At 34.3% G+C, this 18521-nt stretch overlaps 2 protein-coding genes across 4 annotated transcripts in view; one reads left to right on the top strand and one right to left on the bottom strand.

The window, feature by feature from the left end:
- Positions 1-18521, bottom strand: part of Atg16 (Autophagy-related 16) — a 153262-nt gene that overhangs the window by 70750 nt on the left and 63991 nt on the right. The gene's annotated exons all lie outside the window — the stretch shown is intronic.
- neo (ZP and PAN domain-containing protein neyo) overlaps positions 14352-18521 on the top strand; it is a 50551-nt gene continuing 46381 nt past the window's right edge. For both annotated transcript variants that reach the window (XM_076120278.1, XM_076120279.1), the window contains exon 1: positions 14352-14556. The gene's annotated coding sequence lies outside the window, so the exon portion shown is untranslated. The remainder of the gene's footprint in view (positions 14557-18521) is intronic.

Consider the following 18521-nt stretch of genomic DNA (forward strand, 5'->3'; position numbering starts at 1 on the left):
AAGGTGGGTAAGGGTGCTTAGCCCATGAAACTGAAAAACATTCCCATAGGAAAATATGTTGAATTATAAGAAAAAACGTCTTTCCATACAAATTGGACTTATGTTCGATCTACAAAAAGAAGTGAGATGCCACCAAAAACATTCTGTAAAACCTCAAGTCTCGCAGCTCAGTCTTTCTGGCGTAAAAAGTGGTGAGATCTATATAATACCAAGTCGATTAATCTATTTCGTCTCTACTTAAAGGACCTTCTGTCTTAAGTTATTACATAAGTTATTATCATGCCAATATTAAAAATATTTTACGTTTAAAACAAAAAGATCGACTTGGTCATCGCATGAAAACACAAATTCGCCATTAAAATTTCAGGAGCATTAACTTCTCGTCGTGCTGTGTAGTGTAATACATACAAATCATGCGATGGCCAGGTCGGTCTATTTGTTTTAAACGTAAAATATTTTTAATATTGGCATGATAATAACTTATGTAATAACTTAAGACAGAAGGTCCTTTAAGTAGAGACGAAATAGATTAATCGACTTGGTATTATATAGATCTCACCACTTTTTACGCCAGAAAGACTGAGCTGCGAGACTTGAGGTTTTACAGAATGTTTTTGGTGGCATTTACTTTGTATCTTACCAAATTAGTTATAATATGTAGGTTACGATATTGTTTAAGATTTAATTCAGATACGCATAATTGCAGTGACATGCCCATTTAAATGAAGTTAAAACATTAAATATTTCCTTAACTGTTTATGGACACCAAGATCACATCTAAATTGAAAAATAAAGATTGGGTTTACAACGGTCCGCAAATTCGATTGATTTCACGGATGAGTCATAAAATTGTTTGTGCGCGTAAAGTGCGCTGGACGGGCGACATATCAGGCTTTCTTTTATTTCGGTGTCATGTCGGAGAGTACCCGGATTAGTGTCGGCACTCGGACGTTGGCACCATTATCACGCAAGCGATGTCCCTGCGACTAACACCAAATATGGATAAAGAAGCGGGATAGCAAGGTTCAACTCGGAATGAAATGAAAAGGCCCAAGTGCGAGTTAGTAGGCGATAAACTGGCTGACGCTGATGTTGCCAATAAATGTCTATACCGTGCAGTTATATTCTGCATTCGTATAAGATTTATTTTATTTACGTTCCGACAATCACCGTCCAGACTGTTTCAGTTTTCAAACGGTAATTTTCGTAAGTAGGCGAATGTGTATGTGGAGAGTTTTGAAGAATGTCATGTTACGCGTCGTGTGAAGGTGTATTTTGTATCAACAAGACTTATAACGAGATAAAAGTGGGTGATGTGGAAGGCAACCTTGGCGCTCCACATCTTGTTCCGCGAACCACCTGCACTCACATCGTCTGCGTGTATAAGAAAATGGCCTGTGAAAAATGGAAAGTGGAGTGAATTTGTCTAGCTCAGTGTGTTAGTGTCCGAAGTATAACGGTGCGCGTTACTCGGATAAAGTCCCCCCTTACACCCGAAGGAAATTATACGTACGCTACTCTATAATGCATAAGCGTGAGAATTGTAACCACCCACCATTTATATTGCATTATTGATAATATCTCTCTCGCGGTAATCGTGACAAACTATTTAACGAACAGTTGAGCGCTCAGTGTTCGTTAAGTTATTAGTGTTTAAACAGCGTTATTATTAAGTAGTAACGTCTTGCACACAGCCACTTAGTGAAAAAAGTTGTTATTTTGTGCAGGTGAACTGTAACTCTATAGTATGCTGTAAACCCAGTCTAGTGACTATACGCATAAGGTACTACAGTATAATTTAGTATTCAAATTGTATAATCGCATACACAAAAATGAAAAATGTTCAGCCACTTACGAGAAAGCTTTGCAGCATAATAGTGTACCGGTCGATCGAGAATTTAAGACTGCTTCACCAGCGTTTAACTTACCTGGAATGAAAATAAGAATATTAAAATATATTAAAGAATATTTTGTAGCATATGAAAAATATCTTAACTAATATAATAAAGAAGAAAATTCTGATTTCTTGTTTGATGTAAGGAAAGTACGAAACCTTAAAATATATTTTAACCTATATTACACATGGGGTCAGCTATAAAATCATAAATTTATGAATATCACAGGGGATTACCTACTCAGAGCCTAAAATATATCTTCAAAATTTGTATTTATAAATCGGCTTATAACTTTTACATGAAAAAGACATCACTGGAATTGATATTAATGAATCTTAAAATTGACAATTTATTTAAAGGTTACTACTCAACGAGCTTAAATAATAATATAAGCAACAATAAATACAGGGAGGCTCTACGAGTAATTTGTAATAATGTTTTATTTATAACGAGAGCTTGTTTTGATTGCATACTACATGTTTACGAGATAACACCTCTCTGGAGAGCAAAGAATATATAATTTGAATTAATGCTCAACGTGTTCAGGATAATATCAATATGAATGCAGTAAGTATACCAATTACTAAAAAAAACAAACATACTTAATTTTAGTCAGTACCCGTGCATTATCCAGGTTTCAAAACGAGTCATTCTTAGTGTGAATATAAAGCACTGTGCCCGCATGATATATGGTTAGTGTATGGTAATCCAGCTTAATGCCTGCACCTACAAAGCATGGAAATACCGCGCGGTGTTTCTATTCGCCCGTGTTGAAATTAATGAGAAATTATTCTACAACACCACTAATTAATTCTAATACTTAAACAACCACGGCTAATATCCGCCGGTTTAATTTTCAGCTCTAAAGCAATATGCCGTTAAAATGCTTTAACTGCCAATTGGACATACATCTCGGCTCGTAAAGCCTAGTCTCTCTTCCTGTCGTTTATTACATATTCAGTTCCTACTGTTTGAAAAATAACCGAGACGTACTGAATAGAACACCACGGTGATAACATTTATCTTTATAACGACTAATGTATGTTTTTGCTAAGGTATACATGATCAGAATAATATCGCAAACACAAACAGTCCCACTGATCAGTTAATGCTTTGCATTATCTCCTAAAAATTTGTACGTTAATTTATTGACAGGTTATTTGCTATATAGAATTCCTGGTTAAGTGTGTGGCAAGGGACGATATTTTTTCAGTAGCCAGCGGGGAAAATCGGTTTTGTACACATGTCGAGACAGTTAGCACGCGCGACCTCGATCGTGATACGAATATCACCATTTATAGATGAGGGAAAAGTGAAACTGATATGTGTTTCCACAGTCGTATCAAGTAAGAAAACTTTCAACAGGATTCTCTGACTCAGCTTTTAAGAGAGCAAGTATTTATGGTGTCTCGGGTAATAAAATTACCAAAAATTGTGCCAAGACTTTACGGTAATAACTTCCTACGATTGTCCATTGAGGATTATGTCAAAGTAACGGCGTGACATCTTTACATTATTATAATTCTATGGTAATAAATATGAATTCATATGCAAAAACGAAACTAGATTTTATGAAAAGCGAAAATTTATTTTAATACTAGAAATGTGTTGTGTAGACTCAACGGCACCTGTCAGTTTTAGTGACACACCTGTTTACTGTGTCATCCGAACGATTTAAGCAAAAACAAAACACCAGTAGCTAACGTACCGTGTACAAAAATGTAAGAAAACCATTAATCTATTAGCGGTGTAGTAAATATGAAAAGAAAAATATCTCATTGTACATGTCTACTGTTGGGGATATTCAACTATGTTAACGATCTTGAATTGTGTTCATTCAACTGTCTGCATGCAATGAGGGTGTCGAAGAGACACCGTGAAAATTGACTCTAAAACGGGTATTGTATCCACGAAAATACATTTACATAAACGTATAAACTACTGTGTAGATAGCTATCGGGAAATGTTTTAGATGACAGGCTGACAATGGCCGTAAAATAAGAATAGGTGCAATAATAATATGTGCATTTAAATTGCACTTCGCAAATATCGGATGTACATTAAATTATCAGAAACAAATAGGTGTACCCATTGTGTCTTCTTACTCGTGTCTCTCACAATAGATTTATGTTTTAATGTCCTGTCTTAGATTATTATTCGGAAAATAAGCTTGAAATTAACTATTAGGTTAAAAAACGGATCACAGTTAACTGTACTTCACAACATTTATTAAATTACAATCAACAACAATGTTCATAGTTCTATGTACCAAAACAACTGATTTTAGATATTATTGAGTTCAATAAATTATATGAAATCATCCCCACAAATATAAAATTTTATAGTAGGAAGTCTAATTTAAAATTAAGTTATTGACGCAAAAGATACATAGAGATATCGTGATGAGTCATTGTGTGGTATTTAGCTCGTTTGTATTTAAAGAAACGTTTATCTTTATACCGTTTAATCGTTTCGAACCGTAAAAGTACTGATTAACCTATAGATTAAATTGTTTGTTTATTCAAATTAGATTTATTTTTATTTCCCATAGTCGCGTTCTAGTCTTGTTCAGGAATAGATGGGGCCGTTACTCCCGTGGGTGTCATAACAAGCAACTGAATGATTAAATCAGAAGGGTAGGTAGTAAGTTCTTGTCTGCTACCAACGGCGGGTTTACATTGGATAAGTTACGACTACTCACTACTAAACGGTGTGCAACTTAGTACCGAACACGACATAAGGTATGCTTTTCCAATCTTGATCTCTGAAAATGTCTGAAGGTTTAAACTAGATATTAGGTTAGGTTAAAAGGGTACAATCAGAATCAGGTCACTTTCTTGATTTTTATTTAAATGCAAACATGTAGAAAAAGATGCATAAACATGTGAACATAGATAAAACATCAAGTTTATTTTAGGCAAAACATGAATCATAAGTAATTGTTATGTAGTGATACTCCCACAGACCGTACGCATATGTAGTGTGTTGTGCAGAAATCTTAAAAAACATTGTCTGCTCAAATTAGCCTGCTCTTGTAGTAAAGTAATGGAGCTCGTGATAGGTAAATACATTTAATAAAGCCATTTCAGCCCATTCAAGCACGAGTACTGCGTTGTTAACTGGTTCTCGGATCGGCGTTTAAACAAACAAAGTTTGCTGAACGTATGTTTTGTGCTACTAAACACTAACGCCACTATGCTAATTATCAGTCTAACAGTCGACTTCTGATATTAGATTTATAACTGTTAATTTTATTTGCAACAGGCGGGTCGTTGTATATATTACACTTTCATGTTTTCCTCGCTTATACACGAAGGTAATTGCTTAGTCATTAGGTATATTGTTCGAGTGTCCTAAATGTGATTCTTGTAAACATGAGGTCTTTGGTTTGCTTAGTATAGTTATAAACATAAGAATGTTTAGAAACTTGACAACATGAATAAATGAAAATACTAAAGTAGTTGCAATGAATATTTTATTTCAACATAAGTCGATTGTTGGGGTAAATATTTTAGTTGTTTTAAAGGTAAATCTACAATGTAGTTTCACGGCACTTATGTGGCAGTACATGCCTCTAACAAGGTTGCTGTGTTCCATAAATACAACTCATGTTTTTGTGGAATAATGTTCCGGTGCGTAATTTTTAGACGAAGAACATTTACTGGAATCCGTCAAGATTTTTTGTAACATAACATACGAAAGCGCACTTTAACACACAATAAGCAAAAGCATAATAGTTAATTTAGCATTTATATTTTTACCGGTCCTAGTAAATACCTTTACCAAATAAATCATAGTCAACACAGCTAGAATATGTAGTCTTTATAAGTGTATACGTACAATAAATTATGGCTAATAGTGAAGAATATTGCTAGTAAGCTGTCGGTCTTGGTCGTAATTAAGGTGTTTGTTAGTAAGAGGCTAGATGCTCGCATGCTTTTATAAGTTTACTGCCTCTTAGAACTCCTCGTCATGATGAGTTACGTAGGCAAAAAAGGGGCTCTTTAACTTTTCTGATTTGATCAATTGGCATCAAAGCTAAGCGCAGCAATTTCGATGCGTTTGATGTAGAAGAGCTGACTAAGTGTAAGTAGGTCTTGTATGTTTGAGGGTTCCGGAACGTTTTTACAACAGTACGAAAGTAAAAAATAATGAGCGCATGATTTGTTTTTTTGCTTGTGCTGAGTTCCCTTCCTGTCATTCATTAATTTTCATTTCTAGGCCAACGAAAAGTGCCATAGTGATTTTGATGAGTGTGTCAGTTTGAATAGAAGCACGCATTTGATTAATAACATTGTATTATATTATGCTTTACAAAATATTCAGGAGCTCTGATAAATTTCTTCCTGTAAAAGAACTTCATGATAAGGTAAATAAACTTGTGTTTTTTGCTTCAAACTGGAAGAAGGACCCCTAAAAATAACCAAAAAATAAGGGACAAAATTGCTGCTTTTTGCTGCTGTTTTCTGTGTACACGGGGCCGCAGGCAAAAGCTATTATAAAAGACAACTGAAGTAATTATGTAAGATATTAAATGTAATGCGAGTGTTTCCGAGCTTTTGTGCTCGTAATTCCTATAATACGAGGCTCATTCAAATAATTAACTTTGATGAGTATTGTACAGGGCAAGCTTGGTTAAATGCCTACGCTTCTATATGCACTTACTAGATTTCACCCGCGGCTTCGCATGTCTATTGTGAATTAATAAGAACATTTAAACTTTTATCTCCAAGACAGATAAGATGATGATGGCTCTTTACAGCGTTCATTCTATGAAATCCATCTTAACTAAATGACCAAATAATTAGCATTCATAGGTCCTCTTCACAGTGATAAAAGTAGTTGTAATTTTGACATAAACTTCACTTTATTAAAGTACTTTCAATAGCCGATAATAACAGAGCAATTACTTACAATGAACGTGTTCATTCTTTGATGGTTGTTTCTACAGGGAAATTAGCTTCAGCTTATTCGAGCTCACCGCAAGATAATATTAAGACATTTTATACTTTCGATCGCAGGGCGCTTTCATTTTAAAATGATAGTGAGAAGCTGACTCAGTTATTCATTCAAGAAAAGATTTGATGACCTATAAAATGTAACGCCGTTTGATCAATGACATGATTAGAACCGTTGTAATTACCGAATGAATTAAAATCATACAAATGAATCAATGTCCCTTTCATACATGTAGGACACACATGACTAATTCGTGATCAAAATTATTAAATACCGATTCATCTTAAGCAAAGGGGTAATTATGTTCATCTCCGACACTTTATGATTAATGAGTTCATGAATGAGTACTACGTTTCGTATTCAAACACCTTTTGACGGCAAAAAGTTTAATACTCGTCTTAAAGTAGTCAAACTTCAAAGGTACGTTTAATATTAATTAACTTTTGAAGAATGTAATACATTTTGTTCAACAAACGTATATGATTACTATTGAGATAAAAAGATAAGTTCTACATTTTATACTTAGTATGCTTTAGATTAGAGCCTAGCATATTTCCTGGTTCATAAAGTGGTCATAAAAAATCCGCGTCTCTTGATTAAGATCAGACCTGGCGTCATCTTGGAGCGTGTGAAAACACACTCCATTAAGGAAAAGATATTTGCGTAAATTAAAAAGAAAATGAGAACGAGAAAAAGTTGTAAAGGATACTCGAGATAGACGTTGTAGCTTCATAAATAATGCGAGTTTCTGGGGAAGTATTTCTAACTGTCGAGGTGCGAGAAACTATTGCAAATATTTTATACAAACACGAAATGTAAAGCACGGTACACGCGATGAACTGGTCCGATTGTAACAGAGTTATAGACATTTATATTTCTAACTTTAAATGTTGATGATGGAAATTTTGACCGCTTCGACTGTAATAAACGTGATTAACGTTCCACGTTGCGAGGTATTGTATACAGAATTTAAGTTTAGGTTTTCTTTAAATTCTATCTCGGGAAAGAAAAATATGTGTGTATTTTTACAAATGTTAACAACATACTCAGAATAACATTACATTGCACTGCATTTTTCATGTCATTGAGTCCATACTAAATTGAAATAAGTCATGTTTAGTAGAAATAGTAAAGTTAAATGAATAAACACATTGTCTCTGAGAAACTACTTGAGAGCGTACTTAGTTATTTTGTAAAACAACCAACATTCTTGGAACAAGCAACTAAGTTGTAACATAATATAGTAAAGTAAGCTTATAAAAATATGCAAGTAATTATTTTCACACAGCAGTCTAGTGCGAGTCAATAGAGGCACTTAGTTTTATCTCGCAAAATTGACGGTTTGTTAGTTATGAATATAAAACGATTACATTGTAATCAGTAACATCGCGGTGCAGTAACTGCGAATAAGCATACATGCATATATTACTACTTATTGATGGACTCATTCATAACAACTTTAGTAATAAATGTATATGTTGTAGAACAAATTATAAGCCTCTATTTTAAGAAACGAGAGTTTTAATACATATAAGTTTCACCATCGCCCAACTAAGTATAAAAATGCAATAGTTGTTTATAAAAGTTAATCACATCGGAATAAATTGCGATTGTTATCACAGAAATTACTTTGTGCATTGAATTTTATAAAGGTGGATTTCTAAAGAAACTGTGAGTATAGTTTACATTTAATATTTGCTGTAATAACTTGTAAGTTATTAATAAATCGTTATCAATAATATTTATGCCGTTACCTACTATATTATAAATAAAACAAAACACAATTGTTATGTTTAACGATGGCATGGATATGAAAAGAATCTTTAGAAATTAAGGGAGTAAAACTTGAGGCAATTAAAATCATATGTTAGATAGAAATGTAATGTCACGCGTCATGATTCTTCTTTTGATATAATTCCTAGTTACGAGTACTTACACTATAATTAGACTTAACTATGTGCAATGTGCGAATAACAAACTCACGAATCCGTAATATTTTATATCAACAAATTATTTCTAGAAATGTTCGAAGTCCTGTACAATGACATCAAACGATATATCTGTTTTTAAACTTGTGTAAATCATAACATACATACGTAAAATATTACGACAAAAATACAAATACATTAGTTATAGAGGTGATAATAAATGGATCCTGCCATAATGTACAACTTTGCTAAGTTTTAACATTTGACCCGACAACATGACAACTGCCAACTAGCTCCATTATAAACAGTATAATAGCCGCGGCAAAAAATCAAGAATCAGCGTTACCAAGTAGTGGTTATAAATCTACTTTTTTGACATGTATAAAAGTAGTAGGTAGTGAGAATATCGGAGTTGAAGGAAATAACAATACTTTCACAAGGACTTATAATTTGAAAACGTATGTATATGCTAACTTATGAATATGGCGTGATGGCCTGGACGCATTTGAGAAGGACTGGTTGGATCATGCCGCCGATATGGGGATTTGGAAGTAAAGGCACTTGCCCAACAGTGGGACACTCAATCAGGCTTAGGAAAAAACACGCTTTCCTGGGTCGAAGATGGGTAAAGAACTATAAAAACCTAACGGTATTTCTAAAACAGCTTCTAAGAGTATCTAAGATATTCGAAAAAAATTACAATTATGTTTCTGTTACCGTTTGAAACGTGTTTTTGCTAAAGAACAATACGAATATTACTCAACAAAAAGTGCATTAATCAAATCAGTGTTGAAAGGCACATAACACTTTATTTAAACGCCACCGCAGCCACAAGAGAAATGTTAAGGGAATAAAATCGAATAGTAAAACATTAGCACAATATCGGTTCTACAGCCGTGTCGAACATGAAATACTGAACTTAATATTATAGTTGGCACTAAATAACTGATCGCGGTTAGAACGAGTCTTGCTAAAATCGTTTAGTTCATTTCATACTAAAGTCAATTGTTTGTCATTTGTAGGTTACTTTATTGATAACAGCTTTTATGAAGACTGGAGAAAACATATAACACAGCTTTATAGAGATAGAAAATGGTTCTATCTTTTTAAAAATATTGGACGTTGACGTCCTTTTTAGGATTCCGTATCCAAAGGGTTAAAAACGGAACCTTATTACTAAGCCTCCGCTGTCTGTCTGTCACCAGGCTGTATCTCAAAAACCATAATAGCTACGAAGCTACATTTTTTACAAATTATGTATTTTCGTTGCCGCTGTAACAACAAATACTAAAACATTTAAAAATAAATATTTTTTTGGTACGGAACCCTTCGTGCGCGAGTCCGGCTCGCACTTGGCTGGTTTAATCTATTATAAAGGAAGTTGTATAATAATATTTGTTGAACGGTTCACATAGCAGTCAGCGCCCTCGGTTTCAACCGATTGAAAATGCATAGGACGTAAACATTTATTGCAATTAAGTGTCATCTCAATCCAACGCGCGACTTATGCTAAAACTTATGTTGATTGCAAGTGTGCCAATATTGATTCACCATAGAAGGAAGTATCAGTCATGTATGAATAATAACTGTGATTCAAATAAACTATAACTAACATACATACATACGTAATATCACGTCTGTTTTGCCCGAAGGTTTAGGCATAGATGGATGAAAATAAATCCACGCTTCGCCATTAAGAACGTAATAGGGGGCGAGTCTAGTACCAAATACCGAGCACGACACTCAATTCCGGTTTCTATGGATAATAATCTATACTAATATTATAAATTCTTTCAGTGTTAGGTAGCCCATTTATCGAGGAAGGGTACAGGCTATATATCATCACGCTACGACATAAACGCAATCCCCAAAAACGGGTAAAATTATGACCCATTCTTTCTTATATCACGCAAGCAAAGTTGCGCGGGTCAGCTAGTCTTACATAAATTAGGAAAAAAAAATACCAAAAGCATTTCGTTCGACTTGTGAATCGAATTTCGTGTTCAGCAGTCGGATACACCACCGATCGCCACAAAGGCAGTGCAATCCTTTTAATAAACGATCTGATAACCTGTAGTACATGCTTATCTTTACTGAGTGAAACAAAGCCTTTGATAGACAAAATACATCAAAGTTATACGATAAAATAAATAGCTTGATTAATGAACTAATCAAATTATGATTAATTATAACAAAATAGATTGAGGCGGGGAAATTAATTTAGTAACAGCAATTATTAATGGAGAAATTATGAGATTAAAAACGTGATATATTATTTAGAAGTCGTAGGTATACAAGGAAGTCTAGGCTCTATTAAGTTTATGTTCCTTGGTTAATCAAAAGCAATTGTGATTTATGTTTCGCAATCATCGTATCAACTAAAATGACAGGTGGCGCCTTTGAAACCCGTTCTTGGCAATACATCCATTTTAAAAATGTATTGGGTGGTGATGCTGTCAGCGAATTTATCCTTGTGAATGACAAATGGATAAAAATGGATACAGTTATTTCGTGCCAGTACTATTCACAGTTTGACGGTCTTATTCTGTACTCAATTGTATAAGTTGGTCCATATTATTATGTTCATTAACACCGTAGTGTTTGTTTTGATCTCTATAAATAGATTTGAGAGGAAAATGATTTACAGAATAATAGCACAGTCGACATCGCTTGAACAGGGTGAAGATTGTAGATTTAAGAGCCAATTGACTGCTGATAGGTACTTATTTTGTACTTTTTGTGTACGTTATACTATAGATGTTATTCTCTCATTTCAATATTCACCTGCACTCCAGTACTTTTATGCTTATTGCCCTACGAGATGGAGAAAGTTAGCCATCGCATAGAAATCTCAGACTATGGAACTATAAATACATAATATAATTTGAACAGCCTGCATAAATAAACAGTGCTGGCCTCTTTATGACCTAAGTTATTATTTTCTTGAGCATTTCATTCAAGATTAAATTGCGTTTGGTTTTTTATTTGTTAGCGCTTCGCAACTCGACTGTTCCCATTTTCTATTCATCGAACAATTTCAACACTATATGCTACACTATCTTATATGTATCCGGTGTCATTAAAACTTAGATTTATTGCATCACAAAGGTGTATAACTGTTGGTAATTATTGAAGTTATCTCACATATAAAATTGCATATCGCAATAAACAATAAGATACGTATCACTGACCAATAAATGAATGAGTAGCATCATATCCCGGAGCGTAATAGGCACTCAGACGGGAAATATGACGTGAAGCATAACAGACTGCAGATAGTCTTGGGAACATTCTTTTATGATGTAATAATTGACAAAGAGGAAACTTGATGAATTGATGTGAAACCATGATGAATCGACCGCACTAATGAACATTACGAGCTCACGATTACGATCAAAAGAATGCTTGTCGAGTTACATACGTATGTATGCACTAATATGAAATTATGTTATTATGCGAAATGATGGAATCTCCAATGTATGAATTCTGAAATTTACAAAAAATCTAGCTATTTGAAACATAAATTGAATTTCTATGATGTTAACAAATAATATTTAATGCAAAATATAGTGCGTTATAATTTTATCGTAAAGCTACGTAAAATAATAAAGAAACTAAAACTTCTTAACTAAGACTTGAAAATATAATATGTGACTCCAAATGAATAACACTAATAGTTTAATTGATCTTCCATCTTTAACTACATTCATCAACGATTGTAGAAATACAATATAAAACAAAAAAGTAAAAATGTTAAACGTGTGAAATAAAAAAGTTAGATTTCTACTTATTTGTAAGCAAAAAGCGTTTAAAAATTTGAACCGCTTAGTTTAAAATAGGCTTCAATTGATTGATGGCTTTAAGTCACGTAAATTTGTGGGAGTAGGATTGCTAGAACCTATTGTATCGAAAAGCTTTTGTGCCAAAATTACATTTGAATTATATTTTGGCAGCCCAGTTGTAGAGATGCTAACTACGTTCACATATCATGCATCTTTGATAATTTGAAAATACACAATTCTACGAATCAATAAACGGCCGTTTGGTTTGTTACGCGTAAACATCGTGCACTCAAACATATTTAATGGCGCCATATAAAATTTAAATGATGAATTGCGTGAAAGTGAATAGAACTGAAAAGTCAAGTGAAAAGTAAATAAAAAAGTTAAATAAACAATATTCAAGTTCAGACTGCTTAGAAAGTGGAGGTCGTCGACATAATCTTTTCTTTGCCATATGTCATTAGGCAAAACGTCGCAATTGTTCAATTTGAAAGCGAAATGCTTTTACATTTTCATTCACGAATGTGAAGATGAGAGTAAAAGATTGAGCAATTTGAGTAACAATTGAACACTTTATAATACTTATTTAACAAGCATCATTGTATGTAGGTAATAACGACGCACAGGTTAACTACTGCAAAATATGGGAATTTGTTCACCTGCCGCTTTGTAATGTGTAAAAAAGAAATGAACTGCGTGAATAACCAACGCACTCTTAGAACGAATTTAGATCAAAAATAAAACACAACATAATCCCTTATCGACGCATGATAATCGGTAGACCCAACCGAGATAAATGAGTCAATCTGGTGTTAATTCACCACTCTAATTCACTTAGTTATCTCTAAGACAGCGACCACAGATACTGCCTGATCGACCACTGAATCTGTCCGCATTGAAAGCGAAAAACTCACGAAGATAGTGCTGCAATAAAGTTAATTTTAACTGCACATTTATATTGTAACTAGGCACGCTAAGGTTTGGGGCCATAAGCTACCACGTGAGTGTTAGTTACAGTCACGCAAATCTACTTTTCCTAACCTAGGGTCGGATCAGGTTCATAATTATTGTTAAGAGTGGCGCCATAATCATGTCCTTCGCTGACAACCCGGCTACGACAAAGTGGTGCATAAATAGACTTCTATTTACTCGAAGTATACCAATGCGATTCAGATTAACCGTTACGATCGGGGACCCTTGCCTACTGATAAATGTGACCGAGTGATCCTTGATCTGTTATTGACAACTATGAATAATAGAATCGTGCGGTTTGTACTGGTGGCATATGAATTCTGAGGTTTTTTATTAGTGCTTTTTGTAAAGCTCTTTGCGGTTTGAGTTCATAAAAATTTGTTTAGTTGAAAGGTTTGCCGTCATCAAGATTTCATAAGTTTGGAGATGTGTTTGTGCATTCTTCATCTCAATAGATTTACACGACATCTCATAAATGTCAATACTTTTAAATCTATTGACGAACTCCATTATTAATACCTTTGAATATTCGTAAGCCAACAATAGTGTGAAAGATAAACATTATCAGCGATCGGTATGGGAATAGGGATGCAGTGTGACCGCGGGCGGGCGAGGGCCGGCGGACAGCGCGCGGCGGCAGCGGTTCGCCGCGGGTCCGCGCCGCGACGTCCGCGCGTCCGTCCGGCGGTCGGACCATCTCTCCCTTTCTCTCGAGCCTATCGCTCTCTCTCTCCGTCCTTCGGCGGCTCGTTCCTCTTCTTCTTGCAAGGTTAAGGTTACGTCAGACGTGTTATGTTATAACCGTTGGGGCGCACTCCGGCAAGTTCAGTGTCTCGTCGAGAGTGGCCGCGACACTAGGTTCGTGACCATCGCTGCGCGCGCGTCACCCCGAGGACTGTGCGACTGCCTGTGATATTCGAACAGTGAAAAGTTCATGAACTGCGTGTTGAAATTTGTTTGAACTATATATCCATCACGTGACGCGATCTCCTCCACTACCCTTGTAGCTGCCCTTGGAAGGTACGTTTTTTTAATGTTTACATTAAACTATTATTACTGAAGATGATATAAAAATTTGAGCACTTAGTGAAATTATTTTTTTTCTGATGTCTGGACAGCTTAAGAGCAGTCAGGTGATCCTGTTCAATAAACCAGTTTTATTAAATATTTTATGGTGGTTGTTACGATGCTCGATCCAGCAGCTACAAGAAATTAGTTGCGGCATAATTAAAGGTTTTATAAAAAGTTTCTTCGTTATTATATTACTAGCAGGATAAACATTTTAATACTGCAATAAAATCAATTTAAAAGCTTAGAAATCGAATTAACATAATGTTATCAAACAAGTGAAATAACATTGAAAAAGCTTTACGAGACAAATAAATAATTGATACAGTTACAAAAAATAACCGAACAATTATCAAATTGCCGCTTCACGTCTGAAATGTTCTTCGTATTCTAGTGGAAAATCAATAATAACGTAGAAAAATGAGTAGTGTGTATTGCGTACCGTTAGCGTATGTATGGAGGAAGGTTTTTGCGCTCATGCGCGCGAGCTTGTCTTCAATCGTGTATAGAGCGATAAGCTCCGATGCGCATATAGCAATAATGGCACTGCGCTATATTTAGAGTCGCTTCGTTTGCCTCCCTTTGCGGGAAGATTTATCATTTATTCAATCGTTTTAACTACTAGGTAGTAATGAACACTGAGCATTATGAACTCATTTAAAATAACGTAACCAAAATTACAAACGAATAAGAAGTACTGAAAATAGAGCTTTACACACAAGATTTCAAAATAAAAGAAAATATAAACAAATTAGATAAAAGGATTTCCTTAAATATTACAAGGAAAATCTTTAACGCAATTCATATCGGAATAGAATAGCATTACAATATCGTAAGACACATTTGTCATAACACGCTCGAAGCTCTGCGTTTAACGCAAGCAAAAGACATCAACGGGTGCGCGCGTTTAGCTCAACATTATTTTAAATAATATATCTGCGAGTAGGCAATTACAAATAAAGGGGAATCGACTTAAATAAGAATGCAATATCTACCGGTATCTGTATGATATCAAAATAAATTTTAATCAAGTTATGTAGGGTCATTTCGCCTGTTCGCGTCCATTTAGTGCAGTTAGCAAGTTTGAGGGAGAAAACAAAAATGTTGCAGCACTAGTTTCAATTAAAAAAATTTTGTAATGTGGTGACTATATAGTCTAGTTTAATATTAACTTTCAATTTCGTTTGTAACATCATGAGTTTTTTTTAAGAAAAGGCAAACCACAGAATTAGGCTTTTCACCTACTTTGCGTCCACAAAATCCAAATTGCGTCCACCCTGGGACTATTTCGCGTCCACCAGCTTAGAAAAGGTATGAGGGGGTGATATTATTAAAGAAATGTAAAGAAACACTAGATCTTATTAATTTACTTATTTAAGAATATACCTAATTATTAAAAAAATCTCTTGGACCTAAAACTTTTCCTGTTTTTGGACAGAAAGCAAAACCGCTTTCGTCTCCATTGAAAATTCATTTTGGATCACTTAAAATATCTTTCTGATTCATACTTTCCAAATATTATTCAAGTTCTCTAAACCACAATCTGATTGATTCTTCTGTTACTAGGGCTCTAGCTTTATTAATGCCCTCCGCATTCTTAAGCGATTATTCTTTATTTCTGGCCAAAAAAATTTCAATCCACTTTGACCTGGACGGTCATCTTTGAATTTATTTTTAATCTCCCCGTCTCGAATGATTTTCTGAACAGTATCCAATAATTCCTGTTTTTTCACTGGGAATCCACATTTGGATGTGTTGAGAAGCCATTCAACTACCTTTTTTTCACCATCTACACTTAGCGTTGGTTCTGGTCCCGGTTTCTTTACTCCATCTGGTCAGCGCCCACTGATTTTATCCAATATTGTGGTCTTGGGAATTCCATAATCTTTACATACTTGACTCACAGATTTCTTTTTCTCTCGAATGTCGCTTAGAGCTTTCTTCAAATCTTCTTCTTTATAAGTTTCCTTTTCCTTCTTCTTGTTTGACTCTAAAGAACTCATCTTAAACAGAAAAAAGAATTATAGAAAACATTTAATGGACCTACTAGATTTAAAATACTGAATAAAATAAAATATTAATATTCATCCTATTATCAGTATTTTACAAAAAATAAAGCGATTATTTAATAAAGACGGACGCGATTTGTTACAAGATTATAGCCTATAGGAATAGTGTGCGTCCACGTTTCGATCTATCTTTGTTACTTTTTCTACAATCGTAATAATGTGGACGCAAAATGGGTATTACAATTGTGTAACTTTAATGACAAAATGAACGAAAACCCAATTTGTTTTAATATTTTAATCACTTAAAAATAAACAACTAACTAAAACGTAAATGGATGAGTTCGCGTCCATCGTGGACGCAAAGTGGTAGTTTAATAAATTCAGTGTAGCACTTCGCGTCCACCCTGTTTTAACTATTTAATAGATAAAAAAAAGCAAATTAGTAATTAATATAATTAGTTTATGTTATGATTCATGTCTCGAAACATCTATGTGTCCTCAAGTTCACATAAAACATAAAGAGACTTACCGCCAAACGCACCGTTGCACACTATTTTTTTTACTAAAATCCCACACGTCCGCACTCCGTTGTTGAACAACCAAAATTAACTTTTTTTTTACAGAGATTAATTAGGCACTCGGAGCTTTTGTCTATATGTGCGTGCTTCGTACAAATTGAGCTATTGACAGTTATAACATTCACGTTCTTCAGTGTGATATTACATTTATTTGCAAGTATTTTTATAGGCAGGTTCGAAAAATGGACGCGATTTGGGTGATGGACGCGATAGGGCGAACTTACCCTATATGCAGGCGACTGCGATCCAAGATAAAAATAGATTATAGTATTTATAGTTAACAATTAAGTCTCATGTCTCCAGCGTGCTAGGCTTCTGTACAAACTCGTTTAAATGACTAACTTATTAGTAATTCTAGTTTAAAAGCTCTATTATAATTTGAAATATTGCAAATGATCACGTATATAATGTAATAAATATTATATTTTTCTTTAACGATGCTCGAAGACATAAATATGAATAATGCATTTCAGCTTATTATTGTTACTATGATTAATAGAAATATAATTAGACAAACAAGGAGGATCATTCAGCATAACTTTATTATGTGCAATTTATTTAATAACATTAATTTGATATATTACTCAGTAATCGTATGCCATAATGTTGTTCTAATAAAAAATCTTGATTTATCATATCTCGATGCAAATATAAAAATAATGAAAGAACATCCTAATCTAATTAATGCTTTATTAGAATTATAAAACAGAACGTTAGAATATGTATAGAGGGCATTAATAAAAAAAAAAACTACAATTATGGTCCACTTGATAAATGTTTTAAAGTCATGCTACTTTTAATCGCAGAAAAGGAAAGAAAAGGACAACTTTTTCCCACGTAGGTTGTGCATTATTAAGACGGTCGGCCCTTCGCTACCTACGGTATCTAGGTCCGCAATTGCACACGGAACGACTGGTAGCGTTTGCGAACCGCAAAAGTATAACAAACGACCCGTAGAGCACGACCGGCGCTCGGGTCAGGTCGGTACCGAACTTCTACGCGTTACTCGAATTAGATCACGAACCCACAACTTACGACCCAACTCTTCCAATTCAGTTTTGATATATCGCATACATTGGAGAATTTCTCCCCGGACTCGTAAATATTTATGAGTATTGAAAGCAATGATACTAAAATATTTATTAATGGAACGGTATAAAAATAACACGCGTACGTATCGTTTCGATATTTGTAGAGATTTTATGGAGAACATTCAGTTTAGTATATGAAAGTTCGACTACAAATATATTTATTATAAGATTTAATAACAGAGGAAAGTTGTGAAAAACAATATAAGGCCTTATTTGACTTCAGTCAAAATAATCAGAAA

Source organism: Anticarsia gemmatalis, chromosome 11 (assembly GCF_050436995.1).
Source record: "Anticarsia gemmatalis isolate Benzon Research Colony breed Stoneville strain chromosome 11, ilAntGemm2 primary, whole genome shotgun sequence".
NCBI lineage: Eukaryota > Metazoa > Arthropoda > Insecta > Lepidoptera > Erebidae > Anticarsia > Anticarsia gemmatalis.